General features: G+C 35.8%; 1 pseudogene; it reads left to right on the forward strand.

Moving 5' to 3' along the window:
- The first annotated feature begins 262 nt into the window (after nt 1-262).
- On the forward strand, nt 263-1440 carry LOC148837853 (uncharacterized; annotated as a pseudogene).
- Nucleotides 1441-15749: the final 14309 nt, after the last annotated feature.

Raw genomic sequence — 15749 nt, forward strand, 5'->3', positions numbered from 1 at the left:
CCCTGGATCGTTTGCCTCGGCCACACCTCCCCCGACCACCAGCACTCCATAATAACTGTATTGGATTGGATTGGATTAACTGTAAGGATTGGAAGAAGTAGGATACAAAACAATATACATCAGCATGTAACTGTCCAACTGCTTACATCTCAGCCTTTCTCGACAGCCTCATGAGACCGCTGGTTGAAGATCTTCCCTCATACATCAAAGACACCAACCACGCGCTCCAACTTTTTAATGATTTCCAATTTCAGGGCCCCAAATGCTACATTTTTGCCATGGACATCACATCTCTGTACACCGTCATTCCCCATAATGACGGCCTTACAGCCCTCAAGCACACACTGGACAAACGCACAGTGCTTGATCCACCCACCCACACCCTGGTACACCTTGCAGAATTGGTCCTCACACTGAACGCATTCTCTTTCAATAATCTTTTTGACCAACAGGTTAGTGGAGTTGCCATGGGCACCAGAATGAGACCCAGCTTTGCCAATATTTTTGTCGGCTGGGTAGAAGAACGCTTCTTCGCTTCCTACACTGGCTATGTCCGTGACCTCTACAAACAATATATTGATGACTTCGTCGGTGTCGCCACATGCTCCAACGATCAGCTTGAGTTCTTCCTGCACCATTTCACCAACTTCCACCCGTCCCTCAAATATACGGTTAACATATCTTCCACTACTCTTCCGTTTCTAGACATCAACTTCTCCATCAACTACCCCCGACTGTCCACTTCAGTTTATTACAAACCCACGGATTCACACAGCTATCTCCTGTACAGCTCATTTCACCCCAACCACACTAAAAACTCTCTTCCTTTTTCACAGTTCCTTAGGCTATGACGATTATGCAGCGACGACATCTACTTTGAGAACCAAGCCCTCGAAATGTACTCCTTTTTCATCAACAGAGGATACCCCAGCAGTGTGATTGACAGGGCCCTTGCCCGAGCCAAAAACACCCCCCGGACCATCAACCGGATCAGGAACTCCCGCCATAACAACCGCATTCCTTTGGTGCTTCCTTACCACCCTAACACACTTCCTATCCCCAGGACCATTAACCACAACTTTTCCATCCTACAGGATGATCCCTATATTGGGGCCCTCTTTTCTGATCGCCCTATCATCTCATATTGCCGACCACCTAATCTGCGTAACCTCCTTGTTCACAGCTCCCTTGACCGCCCTCAACAACCATCCACACCAGGCACTTTCCCTTGCAACAGAGCTCGCTGTATCACCTGCAAGTACACATCCACCACCACACTCATTCAAGGCCCCTCAGGACAATTCCGGATCACCCAGACAGCATCCTGTACCTCCAGCAACCTTATTTACTGTATCTCTTGCAGTAAATGCCCAGCCACCTACATTGGAGAAACAGGAAGGAGACTCGGAGACTGCTTCAGAGAACACGTCAGGGCTGTGAAGATTAAAGATCTCTCCAAGCCCATTGTTTCTCATTTCACCTCTGACGGCCACGACCACTCTAATCTGTCCGTCTGTGTTCTCAAAGACGGTTTCTGAACTCATACATCAGAAAGACCACCAAAACCAAAATTATTCTGCAGCTAGGATCACACATTCTCCCTTCTCTTAACGACACTCTACTGTTCTTTTAAATTTTCTCCATTCATTGGAAGTTTCATTTCACACCTCTCTGCACCCATTCTGACTTCACACCTCTTGATTGACCTCTCTTTCTGTCCCCTGCTCCCGCCTCTCACTCCTCCTCCCTCCCAACCTTTGTTCTCCCGCTACTTTACCTTTGCCTACTGCCCTGTCTCTCTCACACCTGAAGAAGGCTCCACGGCCGAAACGTTGTGTTCTCTTTCTTCTTTTTTTCAGCATGGAATAAACCTATTACTTGTTCCTTTGCAGCCTACGCATGCTGACGCAGCTACCCACCTGAATATATACAGAATACCAGTAGGCTGGGGCTTTGAGATGCAGTAGGTTGGACATTCAACCAGAAACGGAAATGAAAGGTAAGTGGAGTAGACTAGATTAGGAAGAGAGAGAAGGGGGATAAAACCACTGTAGATAGATGCCATCATTGTTCAGAGTTCCTGGGAGGCTTATTGACATCAGAAGACCTGAAAACAAAAGCACAGATAGTATGGTGGGTGCAGAGCCCCTTCTTTTCAGTGGAGCATTGAGGGTAGAGATGCAAGAGTTGCTCCAGTCCAGGATGAACACAATGAAGGTAAGATCCTAGCATAGCCAAATGCAACATGCATCATCTGGTGATGAAGCAAGAAACAGAGTGTTGAAAAAGATGTGTGGTGTTCAGCCAGACAGCTGTGTTCAGCCAGTGTGCTTTTATATATGGGGAAGCAGATATGTGACATTAGAATTTGACCTTCACCCGAACTTTTATTCAACAACACTAGTAGGTATCTAGGGAGATAACAGTTCAGTGATGTGTCAGGAGATAAACCTTTCAAGCCATTGATGGTAGCACCAGACAGTTGAATTTTATTCTGAAATCTAGACCCTGCAAAGAAGATAAACCAGAAGAGATATGCTTTTGTATTTTAGATTTAGTTAAGGTCTAAGCTGCTGTGTTCTGAACATGCTGAAACTTATAAAAATGTTACAGACATGTTAAGAAACACCAAAAAGCCCTATCTTACAATTCAAAAACCCTGGAAAAGAAAAAAATATAATTAAAAGAACAACTGACACCTTTACAACATTGAGAACATGAGCTTCAAAAGGCAGAGATCAAAGATGACACCACAATGCCTGACTTGAGAATTTAGATAATCACATGATAGTTGACACAATTGAGGATAAGGAGTGTCAATCAGTATAACTTTTCTTGTTAGGGTACAAATGTAAAAATGTCTGTTTTCAAGATCACCTAAAGAGTTTGACAAGACAGTGCTTCATCTGAGCATATATTTAGGTATAATCAGCATAGAAATAAAATCAGATACCATAGCTACAAAGATTGTGTTTGTTTCTACACCTTAAATACTGTTAAGTCTCTTAAAAAGTGTATTGCTCAGGTAGCAGGTCTTAGAACAATAATTGAGAGAGATCCGAAAAACAATACATGCATAAAAGATTTATTGACATGTAGCCAAGTCAGAATCTCATCAATTAAACAATAACAATTACTGCTCAAAACTTCACATGAGAAAAAGAAACAACATTTCCAATAACACATCCACCATAGTGGAAGTCTGCTTTAGTTGTTTGGGAAAATCAGAAATCTTTGTAAAGCTCATCTGAATTTAATCAAAACATTAAGCCAGGGTCTGAACAAATATGGTTATCTTCCAAAAATGTGTGCATACTGTAATTCAGGTCAGAGATGGTCGCATTTTGATTTAGCATAGATGTGAATACATTGTGCACATACTTTGTTATTCAGTTTTAATAGACACTTTTGCATGCAAAGCATAGATCACACTATTTTTTTGCTTGAAGTTTCCTATCAAGGTAATTTCTTTTTAACATGCCATTAGCAATGCCTAAGTGGTTTTACGAGTAGAATAAACTTTGAAACAACCTTTCCTTTTTTTCAAAAGAATTTAAAATAATTTTGCAGAATGCTCATTCATGGTAATTACAGTTATCAAAATGAATCATTACATAAAGCTGCTTTTTTGTTGCTAAATAGTCTATTCATGCTTAAGAGGTCATAATTAACATGAAATGTATGGTTAATTTGAATACCGCAGTATAGCACAAGTGAACTAAAAATGTCATTTTAATAAGAGATATATTAAACTAAAATGAGTGGGATAGTATTCCTAAGATGTCTGATCACAGAAATGTAGGACTGGAATTTGGGATGTTGTGAGGTGTTCTTCTGTTTGTGTTTGAAGTGTGGAGTTTTATACCACTTAAGAAAAAAAGGGGGAGCTTGTGAAATGTTGGTTGGAGAGTGAATAAAAGCCTGAGTAATAACCTCCCTATTTGTATTTTGCTGTTTTTTTTTAATTAAAACTGTGCTCCTAATAGAGAAGAAATAAAATGTCTTACTTTAATTCAATAGTTTGAATCATCACAGAAATATAAAAATGATTACCTCCGTCATTATGTTTACTCATTGAATTGTTATTCAAAGCTTATCAGAGAGCCAATGTCATTATTGCATGGTCATGTACAGGTAAGTAAATAAAATCACAGACAAAATCAAAAGCCTACAACTTATTATTTCTTAGAACTTTTGGAGAGTCCCAGTCCAAAGTGATATAGACATTTCAGTTAAATAGCCACTGCTTAGTCCAATACTGCCTACTCTGGCAGATCATTGGCACAAGGCAGGATACATCCTGTACAAATGCCTGCAGATTACATGGCACAAACTCTTATTTTTGGACACATATATCTTTGGACAAGAATGAAAACATCCAGCAAAAACCCAAGAGGAAACATGTAAACTCCACAGAGATAAAAGATTAGTACCCTCTTGAGAGCTGTGAGGCAGCAGCTCTAGTTATGACACCACTTTTCTGTTCAATTTAGAAGTCACTTGGGAACAGAATTGTAGTATCTTCCAACCCTTGAGGACCATAGTTCTCTTTATTTAGGAAATTACTTGGTTTAATTGATTAGTATTTTACAGGGTTTCCCAAAATATAACAAAAGCTATAAGCCATAATGCTAATTGGATTGAGGCTCCCCATGGACAGGTTTGGAGACTGAGCTTAAGATATTTTTTTTTTATTTTGTATTCTTTGTTTCCAAACCTATTATATACCAGCGTCATGTATTTAGAAAATAATAGCAATGTTATGAGTGGATAAGTTCATACTTCAAGATTTGAGATATACCATTTGTGTTTGGAAAGCCAAGAATCTGGCATATTCAAAAAGTATTATAATAGCATTCGTTTACTTTATTTTAGGGCAATAAAAGCTTACTGTATGTGTTATGACTTTCCTGCCTGTATATTTATCCAAGCAGAAGTCATTATTACTGCATAAATTGGTGCAAATCATTGTCCCAAGTGTAAGAAACAACTGGTCAGTTTTTTAGCAATTAGGAATACAAGCTATCAGAGGTAACATTACCATAGCTTCAATTTTTTTTTCCTAAAAGCAGTTACCTAAATATTATTTAGAAATGCATAATGTTCATGTAATAAAAAGCAGTTATATGGATTATTCTTATAAATTGTATAAATTATATACATTATACAGGTAAAGGTAAGTCACTATTCATACTATAGTTTGACTCTGATTTACCCATAGAAGAAATGTATAAAGGAAGGACATAAGTACTGGACTAAGATCAAATGTTTGCTGAAATCTAAAAGCAACATTTTTATTTTAAAATTTAGTTTTTAATTATCCAGGATGTCAAGAGAGACTATACTAAGAAGGCAACAAAAGAAACATGCAATTTCTCTTTTACTCTTTCTCTTTTAATTTCACTTTTTGTGGTTATTTTGGAAAGGGTTTGACATGTTTGTTTTAACCACATTTGTTGTAATGGAAAATTAAACACAAATCAAAGTGACACATTGGTGGTTCAATGATACAATTCTCACCTCTCAGGTCTATCCCAGCCAATCTGCAAGCTGTACTTTAAAGAAATAGTCCTTTCAGCATAATAAATCATAACTAATAATAGAATATACTAATAAATATGTACTGCATACTATATTGACATTTAATTAATCACAGTATGATAAATATTAAAATTAACATCATCATCATAATAATAATAATAATAAATGAAGTCTGATTAAATGTATAAATATGAATGAATCACCAGACCAACAATCATCATGATGCTCAGGGGGAGTTGCATTCTCTCCTTGCAGTGGGAGTTGGCTGTACCTGGTAGGAAGCAAGCTGGTAGTGATTTAAATATAGTACCAGCCTGCACAAGGGTGCTCATCTCCTCGTTACAAATACACCTTATAGTATACAACAAATTAATTGAAATGACTATTTTAAATTATATTTTAATTAAATAATCTTTTTTATGGTATGTGTTAATACTATATGTTTTTAAATCTACTACAGTATATCTATATATACTTATAAAAGTATAATATATAGTCTTATAATTAAAATCTTAAATAAATAAGCACTTTCTCTAATAATAAAATTGAATAAATCATTTGTATACAATTACATTTTTATTAATTTTATATATCACAGAATGTTAAATATTCACTTTACATTCACAATCTCTTAAGCCCATAATAACAGCCGAGCCCACAGAAAAGTTTCAAACTGTTGCATCACCATTTGTACTGGGAAAGTACAGTATAAGTACTCAGAATATTAAGATGACAAAGAGGGGCAGGAGACTTTTTATGTCCTACATAGGACTTTTTTACCTCTTAAATAGGACTTTTTATCTTCTGTGTAGAGCTTTTTTATGTATTGTCCAATGATTTTGATGGGACCTTGGAACTAAGTGCATGACATGATGGAAGAGGCTGTATGTGTTTAAATTATTTGTAGTTACCGGGACATTCTCAATGCTTTGGGGTCAATCAATAGATAAGTGATTAGTATGAGAACATTAAAACAAATCTTGACATGTTTACTTTTATTTCACTTAAAACTATTCAGACAGTGTGGATGTGGCATTATTCTTATTGCAGCAAAAACAAACTGCATTACCTCCAGAATATAGAAACACAAATTGATATATCTCAAGTGTATCCAAAATTGATTGGTATTTGTTTATGCCTTGGTTGTGGCCTGAAACAGCTGTGCAGGACTGACAGGCTGCATTCCAGGAGCTAGTAAACTGGATACAATTTGATCTTTGATCTAAAAAATCCAGACTTTTGTCAACATATATACTAAAGTTATTTGGCTGAGTGATCTCTATTTGTGAAAAAGCCTCCTGGTGCTCACTGAATCTTTACAACCTCAGTAATCTAGACACACATCCACTGTGCACACCAAAAGCAAAATAGGGTTAATAACTTTTTGTGATAGTGTCTGATTCAATAGGGTGCTGCCTGAGCACCGGCAGAGCGCTTCTTATTCCTATGCAGTGTGCCGGTGTGTAGTCTTCGGGGACGGTGACTGTTCTCCAGTAGATGAGAGAATTGTTTCCTAATGAGAAGAATAAATCCTCTTGTAACTGAGAGCAATCGGTTGTGTAGCCGGCTTGTGAACACATTCAGTTCTAAGTTTGAACGCCATCTGCGGACACGTGGGGATCTTAAAGCGCAGCCCTGATTAGCCTCAGGTGTGGTAGCTGCTCATTCCCACACGCCACGGACTGGGGAGTGCAGTGAGAGGTGCGTTCCACTGTCACATTTTGTTTTAAAACATTTCAGATTTATTTTAAAATTTGCATCTGTTGTAAGTTTTAAAACAATTGCAAATATAATTATGATTCTGTTGTTTAGCGCTTAATATTACGAGTCATACACATTGTACCACTGATGTGGGTGGGTGTACAGTATTTCCAAACAGGTTCAGTAATTTCACAATGAAATTTATTCATGGCATAATTTGTCTAACTGTACGTTTTAAGTCACATGGTTAGACTATATACAGTGTCCTGGCAGTGTCGTGAAAAAATTATATGTAGGACTTTTTTTATTAGGATTTTTTTGTCTCCTGATTTGGATTTCATAAACTCCTATGTAGGATACTACTCTTGTACAGGGCAGGTGTAATGCCGCAGCTGGATACAGCTGCGAGGGTAGTGATTTGTTAGAACCCAAGCGCAAGAGACCAGAAAGTGAAAGGTGAAAATGAGATATAGAATTACTGGCTGGTGGGGCTTAGTCAGCCCAGGCCGGTCAGTAATGGGGATGAACAACGATCTCAGGAGAAGCCGGACCAGCTGCATCCCTGGTGGAGTGAAAGGCCGTCAAACACAGCCAGGCGGAAAAAGGAGTCTCGGGTATGGAAGGATCCCAAAAAGCGAGACACCTGAAAGGAACTAAATAGGATTGGAAGGACAGCCCTCAGGTGTGTCAGGGGTACGGGTTGGCATATGTGGGGGTCGATGAGGTGAGCAGTGAAAAGGATAAGTGTGGAAAGAAGTGCTTGCTAGAGTCAGAGACAGATGCATCAAGCGATGTGGAAAGCAGACTAGGAGCTAAGGGCGATACTGAGAGCCAGCTTGGAGCTGAAGCTATCGCACCTTGGCAATGCTGAGAGCTGAGGCTGCTGCGCAGAATGGAAGCTAGAAGCTGGAGCTGCTGCCAATCGGATTCCGCCAGTCAGAAAAAAGGGAGTCTTCTGTATGGGAGAAATGGAGTTGTGAGCTTCCTGGGAAAGGAGCTGGATGACTTGGAAGGGCAGACTTGAGGTCACTGAGACCACTGCACAGTGTGTGCGCCAGGTGATGCTGGAGCTGAGGGAAAAAAAAACTGCTGCACCGGTTTAAAGGGAGGCTCATGTACAGAGAGACTGTATAGCGAATATATCATGAAATATGTAATCTGCTTAGCTTAGTATAGTGTAATACACTTGCTTTATATAATATTAGTTACCTCCAAAAGAAAAACAGGTCGTGTATCTCTAGAGGAGAAATATGTTGTATTTAGTTGGTTTTCCTGGTTTTCAGCTGCGATACATTTTGCGACTGCTGAAGGTGAATCAGAAATAAATTTATAGAGGAAAACATGTCCCAATGTATTTTTTTGCCTACAACAACCTTGGGATCACTGTTTTATGCTGGTGTCCCTGCCACCACAAATATAACATCCTGGTTACACAGGTTACTGTGTGGATTTACATGATAAAAACATCTTAGCAATGTTTTGGGCGGGGGGCAGGGAATGATAAGATAATGATATGGATGGCTTTAAAATAAACCTAATACACATTTTCAGATATTTATGGTATAATTTATCTTATACATTTTTGAGTAAAATACTCAATTATTACTTAAATTAGTATGAAGACAAAATATAAATTATTTTAATGTATATGTAAACCTGAAGAGAACACATCATGTTCACAACAGACTACACAATAAACTATTTTTATATATCCAGCTGATAATAGTCTTGCTCTGTGAGACATCACCAGGGTGTCACGTTTGCTTCAGAAAAAACTAGATTTAATATTTAACGTACTGTGATATAGAAAATGAATAAAAATGCCACTATAGATTACATATTATTGATATTATTATCAGAGATAGAGTCTTTATTATCCCTAAGAGGCAATATGTTAAAAGTAGAATTACTGATGTCATAATTAATTGCAGCGGAAGTGAAACCAAAGTGTTTTAAAATGAAAAGATATGAATAAAATGAATACAAATTCTCAACAAAAACTTAATCAAAATTACTGAGAAACACACTGGAAAACAGTATATTATAAATCACATACATTTTGTATGTACTGTATTATGGAATTTTTCTTCACCTTAGAACATGTTCTATGACTGAAGAGAAAGAAAAAGAAAAATTAACAGAAAATGTAATGTTATTTTTACCATCTTTTTTCCAGTTATCATTTTTCTTCAGCAATAAAAAATGTTGACAACAATCATGACTTTGGGAAAAGTTGCTGGATTTCTTGTTAAAAGTAGTCGTTTTTTACTTTTCACAGTCTTAAAATTAGGAAGAAGACAAAATTGAGCAGCCCTGCCTCTTAAGTTATAGAAAACACTTGCCTGTCAGCACCTGTAAAACCACCAAAGGAATGTGTGTTTGATGGAGAGTAGTGTAAAGGTCAGAGAAGGGGCCAGACAGAGGTGCACATGGAGAGATTTGAGAGGAAACCCTTAAACTGCCACCCTGTTTAATGTCATATTAAAAGCATAGAAACCAGTAGCCTTTTTTGTTATTTCAATTCTCATTTAACATATGTACAGTATACATTTATAACACAATACAGTATGAATTTGCCCCTGTTTCTGAAGCTAGAAATGTGCACAAAGATCTTGAAAACATCCCTTCAGCTATACAGTAGTAGCAGATGTGCATTCTGCAGAAGTGTGAAAATATAAACTTTACCTACGGTGTTCCTTTTATTTAATTGATTTTACCAATGACAAGATATGTTTTATTCATTCAGAAAGCACTTTAAGAATATTTACTTACAACACACTGACTCTTCAGACATGTCTCATATCTTTTGGAACAGAAAGGTCCTTTAAGAAAGTCTTGAGTGAAAAAAATGGAAAAGCGACGGAAGAATTAATTAAGACGACACGCTTCAGAAAATCTGATCCATTTCCAAATAACACAGGCTGGAATGACCGCACATAAGCCGCAGTGTTAATATTAGGAAAAAGGTGTTATTTTAAGCCCTTGGTGTACCAAAGATTGATTTTTTTTTTATTTTAGAAAGACCTGGCAGGGTTGTTTTCAGCCTAATGAGAGAGTTATTTTTAACAACAAGAAAATAGTCAAGTCTTTGTGAAAACTTTTAACTGCTTTTTAAAGAGAAAGGATTCTTTTGTCATGATAAAAATGTTTCATGGAACTAAAATTAATGTTTAATTAGCATCACGCAGACAGTTTTAATCAGAACAAGACTTAATCGTACAATAAATATTTCAGGACACAATGATTTACAGTATGAGTAAAGTACCTGTTAGTAATCCACAATCTTGCAGAAAGTAGCTTAAATGATGCTATGCTCCTTCTGTACCTTATAATTGTGAAATTATAACTTATTTAATTAAGACTTAACACACGTTTTCACCTATGCATTAAACAAAATAAACAAAATATTTGGTATTTTAGTTTCATATAGGTGTCAGAATCTGAAAAATAGCTACAGTTTGCTATGCATTCATCTATTAACACAAACCTGTTTTTTCTGCTGAGATTTTGCAGTAAATTGGGTTCTAGCCCTGAAACACAAAGTAGGGCAGTAACTGCACAACTCCTGTCCCTCTGATGGTATGCCTAAAGTTTCTTTGTATTTCATGCTTCCCTATTGTTCTACAGTTTTTTTTTTGGTACACATGCTTGGTAGCAGCTAAAGAGATTCAGTTGGAAAAGCCTGTCCTGTACTACATTTCTTCAGTTTCACAACTGAAGATAACAACAGTGATAAAGGCAAGTACTGTAAATATCATTCAGCTCCAGTCACCACTCTGAAAGGTTGAAAGACATACTGTATATGTCGATTGCAATAGAGGGATAACCAACCTGAAGTCTTGTTCAGTTCTCAGCTAAAAGATGCCAAGTGCTCACAGAAAACTCAGTGTAGAACAGAGCTTTCAGTAGGCTTTAAAAATCTCAGAGATCAGTCACTTAAAATAGTTAAATTCATATAGAACCAATTACTGTTTGTTTTTTTAGCTTAGAGGAATATATAACAATTATGGCAGTTCAAATAAAAGTTTAAAATCTCTGTTTTTATTGTTCTTTTATTCAGGATACACTTCTTTTATCTAGTTTATTTTATTGCTCCTTGTAAAGGAAGTGACTTTTGACTGATCTTTGCTTTGGAACCCAAATATCACATTTAGGAATGTTGACATTCTGTGTCTAAACAAATTTCATGTCACCAGAGTCATGACACTTGTTATGAAAAAATTGAGCACATAATACAAAACTAGGGAATATCCACAAATATTATATGGGATTTATTTTTCAGAAAATCTACTTTTATACTTAATCTTTACTTTTTTTTAATTTCAAAAACATTAAAAGATGAACAACCTTAATGGATTTCAGTTTCTATTTTTTAATATTAATATTAATATATTACATTTTCTTTATTTAACATTATAAACAGGTTTCATTATCCCTACTCGTCACCTAGCTACATTACCAAAAGAACTGAGCAGGAAAGTTATGTTTCTCTCATGTCATGTTAAGCCATATGTAGCATGTTAAGCCTCACTTCATTATAAAGAAATAAACAGAAAAGTGAAATTTAGCAGATAATGAAAACTGACTGGAAAGACATTTATACTGTTGCTAACATTTCTGAACCCACAATCCAATACTAAACCAAGGTACCACAAATGGCAACAAAAATACAAATATGACTTTTTGACTATGGCCACATTTGAAAATCAATCTTACCCACAGTAACCAATAAAAAATGCAGTCCTGGCCACATTTATTCATTAAGGTTAAAATGATGTTTCCATTTTATGAAAAACAAAATCCTATAGTAGTTTGTTTGCCCTTGAAGACCAAAGTTTCAGCAAAAAAAGGGTTATGTATAAAAATATTTAAAACACATTTAGATTTTTCAAATTTTAATGAGATGTTTAATAATTGTGCCTAGGAGAAACCTTTATTTTCACAAAACATACTATGTAGTCATTGAGACATTTTGATCATGTTTAGTATATGAACTATAACATTACAGATTATGAAGATAATACTACTGAAATATCTTGTTTAGCGCAATGGCAAAGACACTGATTTTTTTAGATACACTCCCTTTACCAGGTTACATAGGATCTGTAGCTTGTTATTCATATATAAAATAGTAAAAAGCATTTGATCATACCTAGCAGATGCTATTTAATGAAGATGTCCATAGTATTCCATATAGGTAGCAAAATCAGACGTGAAACGGGATATTCTAAAGTTGAAGAGGCTACTTAAGTGTGTATGTTGCTGCATCATTTACATTTTCTTAAAATAAATAATTTATTTAAAAATGTATAAATAAAATAAAAAAGTAAACAGAACGTTAATATATACAGTTACAGGTATAGAATTTAAATCAAAGGATTTTATATTGAAATTGTACAATGGACTACTAAGCCCTAATATAGAACGTTGAGTACAATTTTGTTTACAAAATTACAAAAAGATAGTGTTGTTCTTATGTTCTCATGATACTGTCACACCCACTGCTAATCAGATTCCTCCACACAAACGGTCTCAATCAAGCACCATCTGGAGGCAATCCCCTCAGACGTCGCTGATCTACCCTTCTTCCAATCAGAGTGCCTCACTTGTTAACACACCATCCACTTCCAAACATACATAAGCCTTGACTGTTTCACTGGACATTGCTCGGTATTGTTAGCTGCCTTGCATTTAGTACTACTTGTTCTTGCTTTTGGATACTCGAACCTGGAACTCACCTTTGACCTCAATCTTGTCTAGAGTTTTGGATTGTCTGCCTTCTCCTCCTGGATTATCTTTGGTATCGAACCCGGAACTCATCCTTGACTACATCTTCGCCTTGCATTTTAGATTTACCTAAAATCTCCAGAACTCTGCAAGGGCTTATCATTCAATCTACAACACGCAGCGTTACAGATACAGAATTTTATGTTCCATCCCTTACATTGTGATAAGCATGATAGCCATACATTAATTTCAGGGGTACAGCAAGATGAGTTTTTTTTATTTTCACACTCATTAAGGATAGGCCATGTGCTCTGTACAGATTTAAATATGAACTGGCTTCATAACTCTGTTAAGATAAGATAAGATCACTTTATTGGCCATGTACAATTTCTTGTATTAGGAATTTGTCTTTTTGCATACCCCAACTTGCTCTCCATGAGACACACAGACAGGGAGAGACGTCTGGGGTCAGAGCACAGGGTCAGCCATTTATAGGGCACCCCTGGAGCAGTTGGGGTTAAGGGCCTTGCTCAGGGGCCCAGAGGAGTAGGATTCCTCTTCCGGCCGCAGGATACAAACCGGCAACCTTCCAGCCACAGATCCTTAGCCACAGAGCTTCTTCCCCACTGATAGCTGATGTGTGGTGAACATTCTGTTACACTATGGCTGCCATCGCATCATCCAGGTAGATGCTGCACATTGGTGGTGGTGGTGAAGGGGAGTCCCCATTACCTGTAAAGTGCTTTGATTGGAGTGTCCAGAAAAGTGCTATATAAGCGTAAGACATTATTATTATTATTAAATATGAGATAATACAGTATGTAAAGCTCTTAGTTTTTTTACCTGTCCAGTTCTGTAAACATTAGGAGTTAGGAAAGATAAAGTGGGATGCTGGCAAAATGTTTATGTTTTTTTCCTGCACTAAATGTTTTTACTAGAGAGGATTAATAGGACAGTTTTAAAGGTATGCAACTGCAGAGCACTTTTTTCTGAAACATTTTTAACACCCTACAATGAAGATTTTGAAAGACAGGAGTTTCCTATACTATTGAGGCTTGTTCTAAATATGTTATGTACTTTTTAATTTCTCTTTTTACAATACACTTTGAATTATTCTCGATACAAACCATTGGTGCTGCACAGATGTACTGATATAAAATTAGAAATATGATAATAAGCAATTTAAATGAAGACCTTCATTCATTTGTACCATTTTCAGTCAAAGTCACTTTTCTTCATGCTTTTTTGTACTTCTTACAGTATGTTCAGTGTTTAAATGAATGAATTGCATAGATTTTGAAAGTGGTTTTGTAGTGGCAGTGTTAATATGAACTTTACTTTTAGTTTATTTTAGATTTAATGAAGACAAAATCAGTTTTAAAAATGATCATGCTGAAAGAAGAATTACATTTTACACTTGTCAAACATCACTAACGGAAATATTTGTGTAGTGTGTTTAAACATGTCTGCAAAACTTTCACTGAAAGAGCCCTTTCTTAATTGAGACAACATCCTTTTAAATCAACCAATACAAAACAGTTACATCATTGACAAGTTTCAATGGAGTTAGTGTTGTAGTTTAGCATGATAATAGTATGGTTATGTACAGTATACAATATTACATTAATGGCTTATACAGTACAATACTACATTAAAGGATTACTTACTTATAGTATGAAAGATCCCTAATAATAATTGGATGTACTGTTAAGAATGAAAAACAACTATCTGTTCAAAACTTTTAAATCAGTCAGTATATTTTAAAAAAATGTATTAGTGTAATTATGCAAAATTAAATGTGAGGTAGTATACGAAAAAAAGATGTAAAATATTGAAAATATGGTGCCTTAATCTATCTTTTTCAAACTAATAAGTATTAACAAGTATTACTAAAGCTCACATTGTAGAATCTACCTGTTTATATTGCATCTTCATTGTTTCATCAATAACATTAATAACAATAACAATTCTAAATTCAAAATCAGAATAAAAATTACCTGTATTATAGCTAATATATATAATATGTTATTTGTCATTTTTTGCATGGGTAGTATATACAGTAAATGATGAGTGGTGATCTATGCACATGGGTCTTGATGGAATGACACTCAAAAAACTGCTGAAAGGCAAGAAAACAAAAACTGCACCAACAGATGCAACACTTATGATGGAACTTTATGTCCAAAACTCCATCTCATGCTTGATGCACACAGTGGAAACAGGTGATAGTATCACTTTCAAAATAGAACCACTTTGTCTGTTCTAATATGTTTTACAGGGAATAAAGTAAGATCAAGATTTGTTTTAGTCTTTGAAAACAAAAGGCAAGTTTCAGCTTCAGTGTGCAATAACAGATAATAAAATAATAAAGACCACGCCCTTTATCACTGTCTCTCATGGATTCCTCTCATCAAGTACTTATTTTTACATAATTTGCTGCTCAATAGAAAACAAAATAGATAACTAATATAATAAACAATAATTTAAATTTGTGAAACAACCTTTGAGTTAATCAGATCTAAATTTTCAGATTGCAGCTTCAGTGAAGAACTTCTGACTGAAAATTATTCTATTAGTAACAATAATTACTTATAATAATTTCTTCTATTAGTTACAATAATGAGTCAAAACAGCACTGGCAGAATAAATCAAAGTAAACCCACAGGTCTACTAAGACAACAAGTAGGCACTCAAGCACTAATGGTCCTTCTTATATAGTATGAATTAATTTTTTTCTTTGACCTAATTCAGTATTATCTTCCTTGACGTAAGTGGTTTTC

This window comes from Atractosteus spatula, chromosome 3 (assembly GCF_055471065.1).
Source record: "Atractosteus spatula isolate fAtrSpa1 chromosome 3, fAtrSpa1.hap1, whole genome shotgun sequence".
NCBI classification, from domain to species: Eukaryota; Metazoa; Chordata; class Actinopteri; order Semionotiformes; family Lepisosteidae; genus Atractosteus; species Atractosteus spatula.